We start from the raw sequence: 20758 nt of genomic DNA, 5'->3' as shown, positions 1-20758 counted from the left end.
TTGTGAAAGTAAAGTGGCTTGTGCAGGCGACGAATCAGAATCGAGGGTACCAACATCTTTTGAAGAGATGAACATATTTATTAGACTGTGCCTTCACATAACAACTGTTAACACTATTAAGAGGAATTCCAAACTTCGCTTATGTATTCCATCCTCTTGAATCCCAAATCCCATCAAGAGATAAATTTGAAAATCTGTCTTACTTAGCTTACAATGAAAGTAGAACTGGAGACTTTTAAAATGTCTTCTAAACAATATGCGAATTGCTAACTTTGCTTCAGTAGAGAAAATTTCCTGTTTGAAAACCTCTCTAGGACGCTGGAAAGATTGCACAAGCTCAAAGAGTTTTCAAATTGGTGAGTAGAAGCTCCTTAGGTAAAGGATTAACTATTCGGCTTTGATTAGACCATGAAGGAAGTGGCATGTGGTCGATTCCATCAACCATCATAGGAATGATTGAATGCGTATTTGGCCTATACACTAGCCAAAGGTGGCCCAATGATGTTTCAAGTTAGTGCTTTTATCCTTCCAAACAAGTTTTAACCAACTCGTCATCCACGGAGAGATGAAGGCATGGTGAGCTTAGATGAAGGGATCGAACCTTTGTTCGATACAGTGCATATTGCAAATTCACCTCTAATCACTGCTCTACACCAGCCCCTCCTGAGGTTATATATATGTATATATATTATAAATATATAAATGTTATATGTATATATGTTTGTATATATGTTTGTTTGTATGTATATATACATATATACAAACTCCACAAGTATATATATAAATGGTATACCAAAAGGTTCAAAAGTTGATGGCAAAACGTTTAGGTTATACGAGTTGTTACGATAGAGTCGAGTATCTCTAATGTCTTCAATGATAAAACATATGGAATCATAATAATAAGCTGGTACTCTTAGTTTCCTTCTTCTTAGAACAGTTCCGTCGCGAAAAGAACTAACCCGTTTGCAAAAAAATTTTGCAAACTTTAATTTGTACAAAATAAGCTTCTCAGGCGACGCGTGATATAACGTCTGCATCGGGAAGCTGTATAGATTAAATATATGGAGAAGAGCAATAAAAAAGTAGTGGGTGGGCGAGCAAAATAAAGAGCTGAAAGGAAAATGAATCATGCTAAATAGAACGATAGCAAAATAAAGTCAAAGAACAACCGTCAATGTGGTAGAAACCTTTGAAACCATTTCATTGTCAGGAACAATTGTCTTATTCATATCTGTAGTTTTATCCTGAACAGAATATGTTAGCCTTGAAAATAAATCAGGAAGACAGCCTTTACAGAAACACTTGAAACTTAACCTACCAAAGCATTTTCTGCCACAGCGAATCCAGCCTAAACTACAAATATATTGCGCAATGTTATTGCGGCAACTATAAAAGACAGCTCCTACCATGATTCCACCACTGCTACATGATTTAGTGGAAGAGAGATTACGCGAGGTACACGGCAATGATGGTTTACTTAAATAGAGCAGCGTGAATGCACCTTTTTTTACTAATTAAGATATATGCACTGACATATATGAAACCGGAGGCGCAAAAAGTTGATTATGATCTTTTCGTGCCTTCACTCGACTTTTTCTATGCTCTTCCAACACCTTCATTAACGATTCTGTGGAAGCACCAGAGGGTTGTTTCTGAAAAATTTTTCGTTTTAATTCTGGAAAGGTGTCCGACTAATAAGAAACATTTTCATAAACGGGTTAAAAGATTCGACATTAGAGATGATTCCACCGTTCTTCCAAGAACTCAAACACCGCGATCTTTTTTTTTAACGAATAAATAACTGAGAAAAACTATGCTGTTTTTCATGCCAGGGTTATCAATGTTTCGCAAGAATTTACTAACCTAACTTATGTGTAATAGTCACTTTTAAATATACTTCTTGCTTAAGTTAAGACAATAAATACTCGTTTCAGAATTTTTGATTATCGAAGATACACTCTTCGTTAGGATCAAAGGTATACCTTTAAAACCTCTTGAATTGTCCTTATACTTAAATGAAGCGATCCCGTGGTTTCCGCAACAGAGTGCTCATCAAGTGTAGATGAAGCTAAAAAGAAAAAACAACTCTATACACATAAAAGGAACCCGAACTAAAGCCAATTTTTCCATGTAAATTACCTTCAGGCAGGATCAGAGATATACCATGGAATTCTTTAGCAAGATCATGATGTCGAGATGTAGCTTTGGCTATTAAGGCTAAAAAACATATATGTATATATACACATATATGTATATATATGCATATATATATGTATATACACATGTATGTACGTGTGCATACGTATATATATATATATGTAAAAGAGTGAATATGCAGTGGATGGCTATAGAATTAATATGAAAATGCAGTAACACACAAATAGGAGTGCTCGTTTGTACGACTCCTGAAGATGAAACAGAAGGGTTTGTCGGTTCGTTGGTAACATACGATGAATCCAGAATCCGCTTGGGAGTACTCCAACTATGACTCAAATTAAGCTGAAATTTGAACGCCTCAGGAAGCTTAAAACATACAGTAACAGTTCCAAGAAAGTTCTTAATCACTTTTTGCATGTCTAATAGCATGTGATCGTAGTCTTTATTGGTAACATCACTCGTTATGTTTTCCTTGTTTACGATTTTAGTACTAACGGAAACCTGGAACAAGATATTCAATCGTTTAATTATTGCATGGCACTTTTATCCACTGCGCTTTTCCGCGCACTCTAACTTACCTCAACTTTCCTTCCCACCGTTTCTCCACACGATTTGGTAAGTTTTTCCACTTTGTACGGTTTGTTATCTGAATTTTTGGCGTTGATATGCACACATCGCTGCTCAAGAAAACGAAAAATCTCACACTCTGCTAACCTTCATATTACGACGATCTGTTATTCCAACGTATTTAGTATATTTTAAGCTTTGTTAAAATTAAAAAAGAGCTAATGAAGAAGTTTGCGATTATTCGGCACACATAGAAGAAAAAACATAACTAGCCTCGAAGAACAACTCTACTACCCTCTCTTGAACTTTTTTTCGCTTTTTCTTTTTCGTAGTCTTCCTTAAAATATCATCGTTATTTGATTTATTTTTTCTAGTTATTCGTCGTAAAGTCGAAAAGAAAAGATGTGATTTACAAATATGATGAGATAAACTCCATAATCGTTGTTTTGTCTCCGACACGAAGAATTAATGTGTGACAAAGCAGAGAAGCTGTTATACCACTAAGGTTAAGTATTGTTAACCATTTATTTTTTGCATAGGTAGGTTATATGTTATTGCCTTCGCATTCGTATTCTCGTCCGATCGATACCTATCGTTTGTGCGCGCATCCGCAATGCTGTTACGGCTCGCTCAACCTATCACAGGTGTATTTTTGCTCTGCCTACTTTCAGTCTATGTTAATTTTGTAGCCTTTTTTCTAACTCACAAAACTTTATGCACTTTTTGGCATAGCAAAATGTTTGAAATACAGACTTGGTAAGTTAGAGAATAGTTCTACGTAGTGGTTTTCTATTGTGGTTGTTAAAAATTGTAATTATGCATCAGAAAGAGAGACTTGTAAATTATGTAGTTAGGTACATAGAAAAGTACACATGCGATGTACACATGCGCACACACATTACATTTATGCACAATTGAAAAAAGCTTCAAAAATTTTTACTCACTCACCGACATCATATGATTCTACCTTCTACACCGCAACACCGCAAATAAACTAAACCTCACCCAGTGCTGTTGTATTATCATCGTCGTACTGAACAAACATCAACCAATTCATTCAAAAGTATGACATTATCAGGGCATTATCAAAGAATGTTTTGTAACAATTTTTCCTCATTGGTATTACCAGCCCTTAATCAAAAGTATTTCCTAAGCAGAAGTGCTCGCATCTTACCTCTGGTGGTACGTTCTTCAACGAAAATGCGAATGCTGACAGAACCTAAATCTTTAAACTGTGGTCCGATATATATACATATAAACGTTTGTTCATGTGTACGTATTAAGGTATACCTACGTATTTTCATGTGAATATTTGGGCGTGTATATTTGCTTGTGTGTGTTTGTATTCTTCGTTCGTGTAAAGATACTCTAAAAATCTGAATTCATTTTTTAAATTAGCGACTCTTCAAAACATTCTCATCGAGAATGGCGTGTCATTGGTTTACTTGATATGATTTCAGTATATCGTTAATAGCGAATTAAATAAAGATTCAACACCAGCTGTTGAGGAGACTGGTCCGGCAGCATCGGATGAGCCAACTGGATCAATCACCGAGGTTCGTTCATATTTTAATCGTATGGTTTCGTAATGCTAGCGGAATAGCTGTGTAATATAAAATGATTCTATATACTGTACATCTAACTAGGTAAGCATTTACAAGTATTATACTGTATACATGTGTACCACTGCTGCTAGTATAAGTCGCAGCTCGTTATTTCCGTGCGTCGAACACAGAAATCAGATTGCGTCTACTTCGAACGTCGACAATAAAGAAAATAAGACAAAAGAGTCGGATGATAAAAGGAGCGAAGCTGTCGAAGATGCTGACGGTGAAATTAATTCACAATCAAAATCCTAATATTTCATATGCTCTTATTTAGAGACTATTAGCAAGCTCCAATCACTACAGGTTAATATTGATCACATCACGCATCATTTGTTCTGGTTTTACTCTTGTCTTCAGTACTTTGATGACAATTTTAATCTGTCGTTTTGTCTTGTCGAAGATCTTATTCTTGTCTAAGTTGGATTCTGTAGTCCGTGACTGCACTGGAAATGTTGAAGTAGGTACTTTTTCTGACACTTCCAATTCAGGGCGACAGATTGCTGTTGGTGAAGTGAGAATCATCTTAGAAGAAATCATTGAAGCTACGACTATAAATACTGTATTTTCTAAGCTCTGAAGCTCAACATTTGCAATAATATCTTGTTTAATTGTTTGTTAAAAAAAAGAATAAATCATTGAGTAGACTTGTACGAATGAAATTGTAATGTAGTTGAACACTCGGCTTCGTCAAAACGATTGTCTGAAAAAATGCTAGGTGTTCACATAACTTGCACCCTTTAAACGATTTTTCTTCACAAAATATTCAATAAAATGTTTCTCTAAAATGTGACGTTTACATTTTACATCATTTAAACATGATTGAAATCCGTATCGTTTACAATATACACTATATATATATATATACATATTACAATTATTGCAGTGTACAACCTCTACATTGACTACATCTAGTATTGACCTGTTTGGTACACATTAAAGTAGATTTTTTCGAACCTTTTATAACAGGCAACACAGCGTCTCTGTCATTCCGTTGTCTCGAAATTCTATCAGCCTTTTCAAGTACATGGCTAAGTGATAGCGTTAGGACACTAATAATTTCATAAATATTCAAGTACACTCGTATCTTGTGATGTCTGAGAAGTCCCTGGTAAATTCTGTTGGGAAGTTCGAAATGTAATCTAATCCTATGAAACCTGTCTTCCATATCGTTGAATGAATTATAGGAAACATGGAGGTGAGCCATAACCTTGAACGTTTATTTGTTAACAAAACTTGACAGCAAACGACGATGGATTGTTTAGACCTGATGATAATTCTAGTCTATAGTAAGCACATAATGAGTTATGATGGTTTATCCAAAACTCCCAATAATTTTCCGACAACTAAAGTACTTGAGCACCGCGAAGAGCTTGGAGACTTAAGAAAGTGACTTAGCTTTGTCGCTTTGAGGTTATAGAACAAGATTCTTCTCGAATACTACTTTTGGTGTAAATTTGCTTCAAAATCCACATTCAAGGAATATGCAAAGAATGCCCAAATTCCTAAATTTTTTGACATCATAAAGTATACGAATATATACATATATATTAGAAAAGAATGCCTTTTTTGAAGAAAACAGTGGAATTCTACGATTTTTACTTTGGTCATTAAATTTCAGAAAATATGCAAATGCAGTGTATGGCAATGCTGTGTTAGGACTTTTATAAATTCCAATTTTATGACATGTTATGCAGACAGAAATCATTGGAATTAAATCCATCAATTAAGTGTGTTTGTTCTTAATTCAATGTTATCCTCAGTGTTGGTGATATTAATGCCTCAGGGATGCGCTATGCATTCGAGCTAATACATATTAGAGATGATTGAATGAGTATGACATTTAAACAATGACTTTCGTTGGGCAACTCACCTATCAAGTCAATGTTTTTATCCTCCCAAACATATCCACTACCAATTTTTGGAATCCGGAATGATGGAGGCCTCGGTTGCCGAGAACACGAGATCGAGCCAAAGGCAACGTGGCCAAGCACTGAAATGCACCCCTTTGGTAAAATTGCGAGGTCAAAATTTTTGCGTATTATTGAGTACCATTATTTAGCTCTATTCTTTTATTATACAATTAGAAAGTTTGTTTCTCCGCAATTAAAGTACAACTAGACGTCGTAATGATCTTATCGACATACGGGATGAGAATAACAGTGCTTGCAAACAGTTATGTCGATTGCCTAATTGTCGTTTTACTTTCCACCGCTTTTAATTTTCATTTTCAATGTTATTGTGGTTGTTAATAGCAAATAAACGAGTTGATTGACATTAACACCGAATTTCATTATGGTTCCGCCGCTTATTCTCCTCTTTTCTGAGGAATTGCTGTAGCTGCTTCGTATTATCATTCATACAATTTCGAGCGAATGGAAAACCCTACATTTTCTGTCAACAATATTTTATATGGATATCAACAGGTAAATTTGAAAATTCACATGTATTTTGTAAGGATATTTGCGTTCTAACAGTAACACTTTAAGATGAATGATAAAAAAAACCGGTGTGCTCGAAATGACGAAGCTGAATTCGTGGACCAAAATTGCCAAGAAAAGAAAGTTAGAACTTCATTCACGAAAAATCAGGTTTATTATTTATTCACATAATTAGTTAGTAATGTATTAGGTTGTTCGGAGAATAATGTTGCTTTCGTAATGTCATTTTTCTTCTACAAAAGGATAGAGGATAAAGTGGTTGGCGTTGATCAATCCCTAATAGATGCACCATGCATTCGACTTCATCGGACATCGTAGAAGTGATTGAATGATGTCTGGCCTATACTATAACTTGCAGGTGCTGCGCGATGTGTCAACTCAGTGTTTTTTATATCCTCCCATACAATTCTGGTACCAGTTTGCTGAACCGGATGGATGGAAGGTTTGGTGAGCCCAGGGCGTGGGATCGAATGAAGTGTGTATTGAAGGACACCTCTAACCACTGCTCTACACGTGCCCCTTTCTTATCTCTCTCTATATCTTTTTCTTGTATATGTTTTAATTAATTTCATAATTAATTAATGCTGCCAATTATGTTTTTGACATATCTAAAACGTTAGAATTTCAGGTGTCAAAAGAAAAATTTCGACAAGTCTATTTCTACGATTTCAGACTGGGACATAGAGTAGCACAATTAACGCATGGGGTCAAGGAGCTGTTAACAAACGCACAGTGCAACGTTGGTTTCAAACTTTCACCGTGGAGAATCCCACTTCGAAGATGAGGAAGGGCACGTTAGACTGATAAACGTAACGATAATAACGGACACGTGTAGCGCAGTGGTTAGAGGCGCCCTGCAATGCACAATGCATTCGATACCGCGCGGCGGGCTCACCAAGATTACTATCTCTTCGGAGTCGGTAAATTGGTACCAGAATTGTATGGGAGGATAAAAATACTGCCTTGACACATCGGCTGGCCCCCGCAAGGCATTGTATAGGCCACATATGCATTCAATCACCTCTATGATGTCTAATGAAGTCGAATGCATTGCGCATCCCAAGGATTGATCAACGTCAACCACTTCATCCTTTATCCTTTAACATTAATAACAGTATTATGTTTCTTGCTAAGCACATTTCTACCATATATCGTTCGATACTGTGGAGAGGAATTTGCTTTTCTTTCTTTTTATAGGATTCAGAATAATTAAATTTATTCAAAAGTAGATTGTTGATTGTTTGTTATGGTTTTGGTAAATTCATTTGTTGATGACTGTTTGTATGTGTGGGCGAAAACCATTAGTGACAAGGAAAACACAAGCTGTTTGAATTGCAATAAATTGTTGTTGGCGCTCGTGTACAAGAAACACGTGACGACTTCTAAACGGGTGTATTCTTTTAGCATTTATCTGCGGCATTCTTAAGTGATTTTCCCTCTTTATTGTGATTATTTTCGAAAGCTTTCCTTCTTTTTTGTTCTAGCAACATGTTGAAAAAGGTTATATTTGCGCGTTTTAACAATGTTAATTAACAATCTTCTTAGCCTCATCCTTGTTACGGTATTTTTGAGTGCCTCCCATTCCAATGTTGTTGTCCATGGCAGACAAGAAGTTGTATCATGTTAACCAATTCTCTGTTAGTCAGTCGTCCAAACTTCAACTGATTCAGTTTCATTTCTATTTTGACGTTTTAAATCATCTAACATTTTCTTTTCTATTGAATCTGCTGTGTGTTAGTTACGCACTTAGATATCTAAGTATACCGTCCTCCCTTATTCCTAGATCTGCTGAACACATGGCTTTAGAAACTGCTTTATTCTACCTTTATTAATACCGTTTGTCGTGTATCAAAGTATGCAACCTTACGTCTAGCATTTCCGCTTCACTTATGCTCTATAAAAGTCCGAAGAGCTATGCTCGTAGAAATATCAATTTCCTTGGCGGAGTCTTGCAAACGATCCAATGGTAGCTGTCGCCAAAAATAGCGAAAACAAATTGTCTTATTTTCATCACCTCAAAAGAACTTATAACAAGGCAACTTTGGGTGGGATGAGCCAAACAAGGTCACTAAATCTCAGCATCATTCTAGCCATCTAGGGTCTGGTGATAGTATAAAGGCGTATTGTACATACGTCGCTACAACGCATACACACTTGCGTCTGAATCTTTGACTAACGATGTGATATTAGCTAAGAAGGTTAAGAACGGTATCACTAGATAGGCCGAGATTGGAATACCTCAGTGATTTATGATGCCGAAGAAAAAAGGTTTCTCGAAACCTCAAGCAGTTGAAGAGACTCTTTAAATCAACGTCTCGATGTCAGTGCTAATAAAGCCGATAATTTAAAAGCACAAGTCCGTCGGCAGAAGCACTCCGGTAGATACCCAAACGCGGAGATGCGCGAGCAACATGCCGATCTTGCAAAGTTCTTCAGAGAAGGGATAAAAGGAAGGACGAGAGAAGAGCATCATTACTGCGTCAAGATGCAAAAGTCAGAGAAACATAACGAAATCCCGCCCAGTTATAACCGATGGAAATTGCGCTTAAGAAATTTACATATAAACATAGAACGTTAGTATAAATTGTCTTTTTCAAGTCTGTCATATTCGGAACTCTTCAGCTCTGATTATCGAAATCTTATCCGCAGCAATCGAACAGCCGTGACTTTGAGCATGTATGTGTTTGGACAGCATAGTATTTAAGCAGTTCAGCTTGCTATTTAGCAGTTCTCTTCCTTGATGGGAAGATAGATGTGAATATAGCCCGTTCCTTAGATTTATTACGTTCCGAATTCTTATAATTTTGTCGGCGAGTGTAGCGCAGCGATTAGATGTGTCCTGAAATTCACACTGGATCGATCGATGGTTCGATTCAGCGCATCGTGCTCACCAATCCTTCCGTACCTCCGAGATCGGAAAATTGATAATGAGAGGGTAAAGGCATCGACTTGATACATAGGAAGACACCGCAGATCAGTGTATGGAGCAAATATGCATTCAATTACCTCTACGATGCTTGACGAAGTCGATTGTATGGCGCATTCTTCAGGGATTGATCGAGGCATACCACTTTATCTTCGCTTTATTAACTTATTATTGCAAGAAATTTTTTTATCAGGAATTATCGCGAGTACTATTGATCAGGAACTGTTCAATAGAAAACAATTCATAGTGGTTTTACATGATTTTGAAATGAATTCATCTGATATTATGATGCTACCGCTTGTAAGTTGCCGTTTAACCCAGCGGCTAGACTGACTTGGTGTGTTACATTATCATAAATCTTCAGCCTCTTATAATTATCGTATTTTTGGCGTCGACATCACTAATAATTCTTCTTACAATTTCCACTAAATTTTGGATTAAAAAGTTTTTGTTAAACCTACCTAGTTAAGAAAAATGTAGTGTAAAGTATTTCCTGTTTACAAGCATCACTTTCTTTATCTGGAATGTGCTTCAAGCTTTCCTTTAGTGTGACGAAAGTTCTATTCCTCACTAGCTATGCTTGGAATCGATTTCGTCGATTTTATCCCTCATCTGAATCATCGTGGATAAGATTTGATGATGGAGTTCGTTGATCCGTTTTCATGTGAGGTTATCAATCTCGTTCTTTATGGGCGTCAGTTAGACACTCTTCGGCAAAACGACACCGTCCACTCTTTCTGGAGTCTCAGTAAGGGAGCTGCTTGAAAAAGACGTGCGGTTCTTATTTTTAGACGGAATTTCTCATTTCATGAATGGTTACATAATAAACAGACGAATGCACAAAAAACGTACATGGCTAAGTTTCATGATTAGATCTTCTCTGTAAAAATGAGGTAGAAACCACTTTTTATAACTCGGTCACTGAAGCCGTGCCCATGGTTTCTTGATTGTCTGTATTCAAAATGGTAAACATTCTTGCACTTCTAGGATCTACACTTTATGCCCTTTTTCAAGAATAGGTTCAAGGTAAGTATTTGTGTTCTCTTACCTACAGCAGTTCTTCTGTTATGTTTTCAAAGCCAAAATCAATCTTTTTCTTGACTTGATGAATCTATGGCTTCTGTTCATAATCATTAATATCACTCTGGGGTTTCCACACGACACGCGTTTCATTCAAAAGTTTAATAATTACCACTAATTAACAACACAATAAGAAAATACAACAATGTTTGAAGTGTAGCTTTTAAAACAAGTTTTTGAAATGGAGAACATATATACAATTGAAGTTATATGAGAGCTTGCAAAGTATTTTGAAGAAGGTTCAGGAAGCATTTAGTAAAATGAAAGAACAATATATAGAATTTAACGACTAACTATGGCAAGGCATACTGATTTTCATGACACTTCAGGTGTTATCTTTTACTACTGCTTGAGAGGACGATTCCTATGGCAAAAAGCGTCTATCATGTATAAGGAGTACTGGGAATGGGAGCAATGGTTGAAGCATAAAAATCCGACACTACCAAAACGATGGACGTTGTTTAGTGAAAAAGCATTTAAACTTATGAAAAGGTAAGTTTGACTAAAAATGTCGACTTCCGGACTTCTATTTTTCTTTACTTTTTATCCAACTCTTGCGAACGAGTAGCATGAGCTACATAGTAATCGTGAAATATTACTAAGATCTAATTTAAGCGGCTAAAATCTGAGATAGTTGTAATTGCTCGTGCATTTGGTTTCCTGAGGACAAGTTCGGCACTTCCATGCTGCAACACATTCAAGAGTAAGCCTATTGTCTCATATTGCCGTTACACATAAAGAGTATGTTGCTGGTTTAGTGAGATCTCTTTCTTTTCCCGTTATAACATTATTAGGAATTTCTCAAGGTTTACAACTTAACGACTATGCTTCACAGGAAAATAGCTATTATTCTCAATAATTTATAACAGCTTGGTTTTTGGATGGAAATCTCAAACTCGTTTTCAATTTGGGCGATCATCTGTCGGAAGAAACTCTGTTGTACATCACAGTTTGACAATCAGGAGCGCTTTCATCCCGGTCGACAAGTAAATCATTGAGGACAAAACAAAAATGTTACATTTCTAGTGCTTAAAACTTGTATAGGAGTCTATTTTTATTATTCAGTAATTGAGCAGAAAAATTACTTGTTTAAATAATTTTCGAAGTCTTAAGATAGTCGTTGAAGAAGAGCATATTTCTTTTAGAACGTTGACGGCACGAGGAAAAGACCGTTGGTCGGCTAAAGATATGAGGAAATTCATTTCAAAGGAGAAGCTTTTGAAGCCAGTCAAGGTAGAAGAATCTGCATGAAGACATTATCATTTCAATGGTTTAATTTTCACATTTCATAAACAGTTCTTAAATGCAATTTTTGATCACCCAACATTCATCGTGTTCTTTGTTTACTTCCTTTTTTTTCGTTAAGATTTCTGTAGCATTTCGTGCTATCACTATCACTTTCCTCCAACATTTCTTGTCTTGTGATGCTTACATGTACATAATTTGATTTTTTTTCGTAAACTTCTGAAGTTTTGACGAGCATTTTTTTTAAATCTTCCATCATAGCCTTTTCTATGTGAATAGATGAATTTTATTCAAATAAATCTCGTAATTACTCGTGTCAATGGTGGCAAATGATGTAACGACTTTCATACTCAATCACAAGGTCACAATCTTTCTTTTTATCTATGCAGCTAACAAAAATTTGCACATAGTCACTAATTCCATTAATCTCTAACTCAAGACAGCTATGCTTCAGTTTAACATGCAAGTTTTATCAAATCACTCTGCTTTCAAATTATTCTAGTTCATTTTAGAATGAAGCGGACGATGTGTTCGCATATAGACCGAGTGAGATCGTTAAGGTGAGCTCTTAAATGCAGATGGCGACATAATCTTAGAAAGTCAGCAAGCATTACGGTATACTATCGATTTTTTATCTCTACCGTTCTTGACTAAGCAACTACAATCACTTTAGCAAAAAAAATACACCCTTACCTCTTGAGGGATTAAGGATATAAGTGCAATACATCCATTTTCTAGTTCTTTGATTCAGTTTTACTTCCCTTGTTCAATATTTATCAATTTACAGAATCAAGATCAAAGAAAAGATAATGGGAAAAAGAAGAGAACACTGAACATTGGATCAGCGCCACATTGTCAGCAATAGCGGAAATTAGCGAGCAAGTGGTGTCAGCTGTGACGACTAATTCCGTCATATCGCTTGTATGTTTTTGCATGAAACCAACCAGAAATGTAATTAATAAAGTAATTTGAAACTGTGAGAAGTTATTCACTACAATCTTTGGCTTCATTATACTACAATAATATAAAGTATTGAAAAACAGCATATCGATAGAATGTTCCATCGATATAAAGTGTATTAATATTGAAACAAAACTCCTCAGGCTCTAAGTCTACGTAAATAGAAGCGTCTTCGACGGGGATAAATAGTAAATTATTAGTTTATGTTTGTTTGTTGCTTTTGCGCAGTTGTTTCAATCAAATAAATTGTTCAATTATAGACTAAACAGTAGATGTAAAGCTTGCTTCGTTGGGTATCGTGCTATGATTTCGAACTCGTTTGAGGTAAATTCATGATTTAAAAAGTATTCACTCCAAGTTTTTGGAAGAACGTTTTCTCTTTCAAATTTTAGCATTATTATACATCATTATCTATATGATTAAATTTTAAAAATATTTTTGTTACATTTCTCCTCGTTATTTCACAGATGAGCTTCCACAAAACTGCAAGCCAGAGCTGAGTTATAAGAGGCGATACTGATCTCTTGGTGCCTGTAAAAATCAGATTTCACCCATTCTGTAAAAAAGGTGATATATACAAAACACTATGAAAAGAGTATAACATATGTAGTGTTTTCTCAACTGAGTTTCTCAAATATTTGTTAGCAATAACATTACTCATCTGCCGAAAGTTCGAAGACCACATACTCGTTAGCGAGGAAAATCCATAAAAAGCTTATGCTCATTGCTTGTGAGCTTACTTCAGAGAACACACCAAATGAACGTAATGCCTGCTTGGACGAATATCATGGTAGTATTCTTTATTAGAATTTTGTTCTATCATTCCTATAAGTTTCAGCCTGTGTCACACCTTACATCATTATCAATGAGGAAGACTGAGTCAACTAATATGCATTTCTAAGAGCATCATCCTTATTGTTACTAGCCAAAAATTTGTGCAAGAAGCTTGATATCACTTAAAGTTATAAAGCTTAGGTAAGAAAGTTATAATTCCACAATTTCCAAGACCGACTGTCTTTTAACCTCGGCATTGTTTAATACTTCTTGATTCTTCTTCTTTGAACGAGCGCGAGGTTGTTAAGTTTATTATGAGGCTGACGTTTCGGCCGTGTCGCCTTCTTCAGAGCCTGGAAAGGTCGACTGACAGCGATCTACCAAGCCAAACACGTCAATAACTCAAACAGAGAAACTCAAAAACCAAGTCCTAACAGCGTGAATAACATCGAATACTCACCACTTCTCTGCCTTCGACCAACCGCTAGGTTGTGTCTGCGGAAGAGGAATGAGGTATACTTCCTTCTAGAGTGCCCCTTTATCAGACTAGAAGATCAATCTGATATATTGTGCGAAATCACGTGTGATTAGGAGGCACTCTTCCTTGCGGTTCATATTTGGGTTTTTGAAGTTAATCCAAAATGCCTCAAGACCCCTGCGCGTCGATATGCTAGTTTCTTGCGCAAGAATATTAACCTTAACATCAAAATCCTCTCCGTTGTGTCTTTGTGTCCTATGCGTGCCTAGTGGAGTACTCGTTTTGCTTTTAAATTTTCCATCTAGGTGTTCTTCTATGCGGACACAAAGAGGTCTTCCCGTTTCGCCAATATATTCGTCTCCGCAAGTTTTGCAAGAAATCAGGTACACTGTACCTGAGATCATGCAATCACCGTCTCTGCCCTGAGGGCAAATGCAAAATAATATAATAAATAAATATAAATAAATAAAATAATGTAATACAAATACAAAATATTATACATTACATGTTTTACACATACATTACATGGACGATGCAAAATTTTTAATAACACCAGTTATTTATCTGTAAAAAGTGATCTACCAAAGTAGGAAAGTACTAGTAAGTTTTCTAAGGTGTGTATACTTTTCATTTTAAGCTTATTTCACTTTAAAACATTCATCATGCCATCTCATTGTGTCATTGGCCTTTTATGTCAAGAAAGTGATTTGGATGTCCGATGGCAAATCTCCATTTTGCTGACGTATGACAATGTGACAATTCATTGTGACAGCTTTCTACCAGTACATCTCACATAAGAGATCCAAGAACAAAACCAAGTTCTTCAGAATTCACAAGTTATTCAGGATGTACTGAATTTTAGTGCAGATGTAGTGCATTCCATAATGATGTACTTTATGTACGAATTTCTAAATAAGAGAAGGCATTTGTACACCGATAGTGTTGGTATACAAGTATTCCTTTGGCTGAGGACTTACTGCATAGAAGGACCTATCTTATGGGCTGTGCTATAATATCGCATATATGTATGTTCTCGAACAGTAAGGGTCTAAACCAGCAATAAAAATTGGTGGTAATAAGAATTAATAATTGTTTCCAAACAGAAAATCTTCTCACCCCTAATGTCTGAACAGTCTGAAGAAGAATTCTCAAAGAACTGCAATGATGCTGTTATGTATCCAAATTATTTCCAATAATTTCACTGTCGTGAAAAGAAACACAGTAAGTTAGAACATTTATCATTACTGATTTATTATTACATCATAGTGAAAAGCTGTCCTAAGGTAATGAACCTCAATGTCTAAACAAGGGAATATCTGCGTTTTCTCATTGGCCATAATCTGTAGTGTATATTCTCTTAAAAAGCAATACACTCTTGTCCCAAATTGAGCTGCTCTAAATGGAGGTTTTTTATAAATTATTAGGAGAGAGAACAGTTTTCGAAGAGCTATTCCGGACATACGATTTACGTCGAATTTTCTTTTCTAGTGATTTCAAGAAGTGCGGTAAGAAAACCTCTGGGAATCTTTCAAGAGGTGTATACCGATTTTGGTACACATGGCGTTTTTGTGTTAAGGAAGCGAACCGAAAAGCTATATTCTAGGCAGCAGAATCCATTCAATTTTTTCATTAAATTTCATAGAGTACTATTAAAATTAGGAATTGATAACACAATAGAAGTGATACTGTTCAGCAAAAGAAAGGTATTGGTTCGATCATACACGAGGACCATTAAGCCTATCATCCCTCCGGAGTCGGGTCGGAGAATTGGTACCAGACTTGTTCAGAACCAATTGGCTTCTTCAAATCCGCATAACTGGCGACTACTTAAGGGTTGAACAACAATTGTTTAATTTTCAATTATGAAGTAGTATAAGTATCAATATCCTTCATATTTTTACCCAGATGTCTCTTTAGTAAATTCCAGAAGATTACACTTTCCTAACCATTTAACAACATAATAACCTTACTGGTTCAATGCGGCACCAGACCAACGAAGCCCTTAAACCTTGAATTTGGTTTGTAACATTGTTGTCGAGCAGTTCGTCTGTTAACAAATCGGAAGATTCAAATCGCTGCTCTCATGAAAACAATCTCAGGTGATAAAATAACGATGGATTGTAGACGATTTATTTATAAAGGTCATAATTTACTTTTAAAATGATATAATCCTGATCAAACACAACATGGCTACTCTGAAAAAAGGAACAGTTGGAATCTACTAATTCTACCAACGAGACACTTTTCTTTTGTTCGCATAGCATTTTGACGTCTTGAAATCGACGATTTTCCTGAAAACGTTTTCAGCAGCGGTCTAGTTGTTAAAGACTTCTTAGTAGTAGTAGCTTTCGAGATTCCTGCGAAAAAATGGTAATCGGTTAGCCAGAGATCCGATGTGAAATGATTCGTATGTGAGGGTTACGTAAATCTATTAGTCGAGAATCTACAGCGTTACAGGTACCAGATTTTGTCGAGGATTTTTGTACAAAATAATTGACTGTTTCTGGTTGCCCTTTTTAAAATGTGTGGCAAATTTGATCTAATTGTCCAAAGCCATATAACATGGATCTAAAAAGCGACAATGTTGCTAATTTCAAAACAATTTCCACGTAAATTAGTTCTTTTATTAAGGCTAGCAAACGGATAAAAAGAATCGCGAAGAAATACCTTTCTAATATATATCCACCCTACACACATAAATTAGTTGGGCATTTTAGATTCTTTCGAGTTTTTTCTTCGTTTCATTAAACCACAATATTATTTGACATCGGTCTCATCCTATGCACACTTTGGTTTTTTTATGTTTTTTTTTCATCGATATTTCCGTTTTCTTGCCAAGTACGATAGATTGTTGTGGTTTTTGTTATTATTTGAAAAATAAAGGACAATCAATCAGTGCTGATCAGTCTCGCGCTATGCATTCGACTTCATCAAGCATTGTAGAGATTAATAAATGCATATATTTGCCAATAAAATGACTTTCGGTGGCCTACCGATCTATCACGTCAGTGTGCTTATCCTCTCAACCAAGTCTGGTACCAATATACCGATTCCAGCGGAATGGAAGGTTTAGTGTGCCTGGGTACGGGATCGAACCAAGGATTGTTGGAAAGCGTATTGCAGGCCACCTCTAACTACTACGCTACACGCGCACCATTAGTATTTAAATCAGGTGTATTGCAAATGCCATTTGAACACTTTCAACTATAGCAACACTCCACGAAAGTAGTGTATTGTAACCATTCAGGATTCTTTTTGAGATCAATTGAGAATTGTAGAACTATTTTATAATTTTCTGCGTTATTCGTTTCCATCTACACATGAGACTCAACCTATCTTTATTCATTTATTCACAGATAGGTCAGTGACTCCGTCATTGATTGCCAAATAAAATCATTACAAAATTCTTTCTGTTGAAAGCCACAAGCCATATGACGTCTTACTTTCAAAGGAAAGGATCCTAGATAGTCGATCTTTATGCACGCTCCTCCTCCTTAGGTTGCAAAAGAATTCTTCATCAGTACTGTCCGATACGCTTGTTGAGTGTTCTCTACAATTTTTACACGAAGATTACCCTCTTCTGCATATCGTAAACTTTGAGTCACAACAACAGCAATCAGGATTCCGTCATGAAACCTGTTGTATGGACCACATCCAGGCCGTATTCAGGACCATAAGAGTATGTCGACAGCATCATTTGCCTCTTGAATTCACTTTTTTCAAATATGACATTACATTAAACGCATTTCCAGCGTTGGAACGAAATGTATCACAAAAACACAGCTTTTATATCACCCTCTAACCATACATCGTGAAAGAGATCCAGAGATCGAAATAAGAAATTAGAAAATCTCTAGTTAAATATAAGATTTGATCCCATCTATTGCAGCGTTTGGTCAGGAACAGCTACTTTGTAAGTAGATTCCTCGCAAAAAGTGTCTTCTGGTTGAAGGCTCCTCTCAAACGATGTTGAATAGCTCGAGGCCAATGATTGCCTTAGGCGAACTAGCTGGGAGCAAACCTACAAATAATACAGCTATGAAAACCAGACATTGCGAAAAATTACCGACTCACATATATAGTAGACATCCTCAGCTTCTGATCGAAAAGTCGCACGTCCTCTTTGGTAATGGGATGGTCTTCAGGAGGGCAGAATGATAACTCTTCACCAAGAAAAGCATCCGTAAAACGAATCCCTTCACACAGATGTGAAATGTCTTTCAATTTCTCGAAACTAAAACTTCGTGAGCTATAAAAAATACAAGTAAGAAATATGTACAAAACTATTCTGAAATGACAGAGATACCTTTAAGAAAGTAAAAAATAGTGAAACGTAAGGATATGAAAACACCATATTCATGTCTCAAAAAAGAAGAATGAGGAGAAAGTAAATCAACCATCTTAGTCGTTGACGAGTGCGTTCTTCTCCCCAATATACCATCACTTGAAGCTCACTAGCTGTTCGCTGTTGCTACAACAAAACTACTTTAAATGGATCTAATAAGTTTCGAAACCAAAAGGGAGTACAGAAATACAGGTATGCAAAAATGCTTACTGCTGTTGACGCAGTAGAGACAATTGAGTTCATTGAAGATATGGGAGAATGGAGACGTATGGAAACCAGCTTAAAAAGGCTAAAATAACTGTAGGCGATATTAAGCGCGTCAAAATTTTTTGAAAAGTTAGATGAGCGTTACGATAAATTTTTCTTCAGGATAAAATCATAATTATAAGTTTTAAGTGAATTTTGTTTACGACCACATATCTAAATGTGTTACTACAGAGGACATTTAAATGAAAATAAAAACAAGACGTAAGCAAAATAAATAACAGTGAATATCCTTTCCTTAGAGTCACCACGATCTATCACAATTCCAGGAGCTGGACGAATATCAGCAGGAATGTGTTCCAGAGCGCCAGATTCTGTAGTGCATAAAACGACTACACGGGAAAACGCTCGTCTAAAAGTTCAAGTTTTATAATGAATCATATAAGATATAATCACGTACAATGCTCTTCCAATAGCTTCTGAATCAACAACGGTTGTTAGTAACAAACCGGTTTCCTGAGTTTGTCAACGAAAATGAGAAAGTTGATTCATGACAAGACTGCAAGATATAAGTTCCATTTCGTGAAATACGTAGGTCATCTCTGGCCTCCACTGTAACAACTGCAGCTCCACCCAGTCCTCGAACCGGCATCTTAAAAGAAATAATACTTTATGTAGAAGTGTATTAAAAAAGTAGAAAGAAAAATTAAGAGTTTATTTCAGCTGAAAGTAACCATAAAAATGAAATTAACACCATTGAAGTTACACAACAAAGATTTAAGAAAAGAAAAGAAACAATGAAACATTATCTATAAATAAAAGCTTATAAGAAAAAAAAGAATACCCTATAGTTCATTTGAGGTCCACCTCCTCCCTCCACCGCAATCAGAAGATTTGTATAGAATCGAGCAATCTGAGACGGGGAAAATTCAATTCGAAGCGGAACAGTACGACGTGCATCCAGAAGTAAGATTTGGCTGTCCAAGAGCTGCAACCAATATAGTCGTTCTTCATTAGAGCATTGAATAGTGATAGGAAAGATTTTAGAAAATAACTAGTGTACAGTAAAAGGTGGTCCAGAATGACTGAGCTTCGCCCTTATTCGAAGAGAGGTATCTGTACGATTGGTAACATCAACGTTCGAAACAGCTGTATCTCCAATAGCTACGAAACCGAACGCTACTTCGAGTTGAGGGATATAAAGCACAGACCTAAATCTCAATTTTCAGAAAATAAAGCTGTCATAAAATTCTTATTGGTAAGTGAAAAAAAAACCTCCGCGTCGGATTAGAAGTCAGTTGTGAAAAGCATGGAACCATAGCGTTTGTAGATAAAGAGCTAGATGATCTTGCAGAGGAATGCGGTCGAGAGCTCAACTAAAGATATATTCGTCAACTTCATTCACTCGCACGTCATTAGGTTGTATGGGGCATACGAAAGAAGTGAATAACGACCAAAAACAGCTACGAGCCGCTCTCTGGGGAACTTAGCAAACCTATTAGTTGCCTTACCGACCTTTGAAGAGTATACGTGGACTTACTTCTTCAAGCTCTGAAGTGTCTCACCACTTCTTCCCAATCATAGAATCAACCAGTATACACAGAATCAAGAATGATTATGACTAATGTATGTTGTGTGCAAACCATCCCAGCACAACAGATATAGGAATTATATTTTTGATCATAAAAAATACATAGTTGGTTTTGGCTTACATTTACTCACAAACAGCAAAGGACGCAACATATAGTACTATGCAGCTAACGGAGTGAAGTGTCATCATAGAGATATGCGTACAATTACCAAAATATGTATGAAAAACAGCTTGAATAGCTAATAAACAAGCAAACAACAGCACGGAAGTTGATGAGAGCGAACACAAAAATTTATACACAAATACTAATTGTTTACTTATTATACATAGAGTGCTTGCTAATTAGATCCTACTTGCCTAGCTTTCCCTTTATTGCTTTCGTTGCC

Source organism: Mesoplodon mirus (genome assembly GCF_964341445.2).
Source record: "Mesoplodon mirus genome assembly, contig: HAP1_SCAFFOLD_786, whole genome shotgun sequence".
In the NCBI taxonomy this organism is placed as follows: Eukaryota; Metazoa; Chordata; class Mammalia; order Artiodactyla; family Ziphiidae; genus Mesoplodon; species Mesoplodon mirus.
This window is presented reverse-complemented; position numbering follows the sequence as displayed.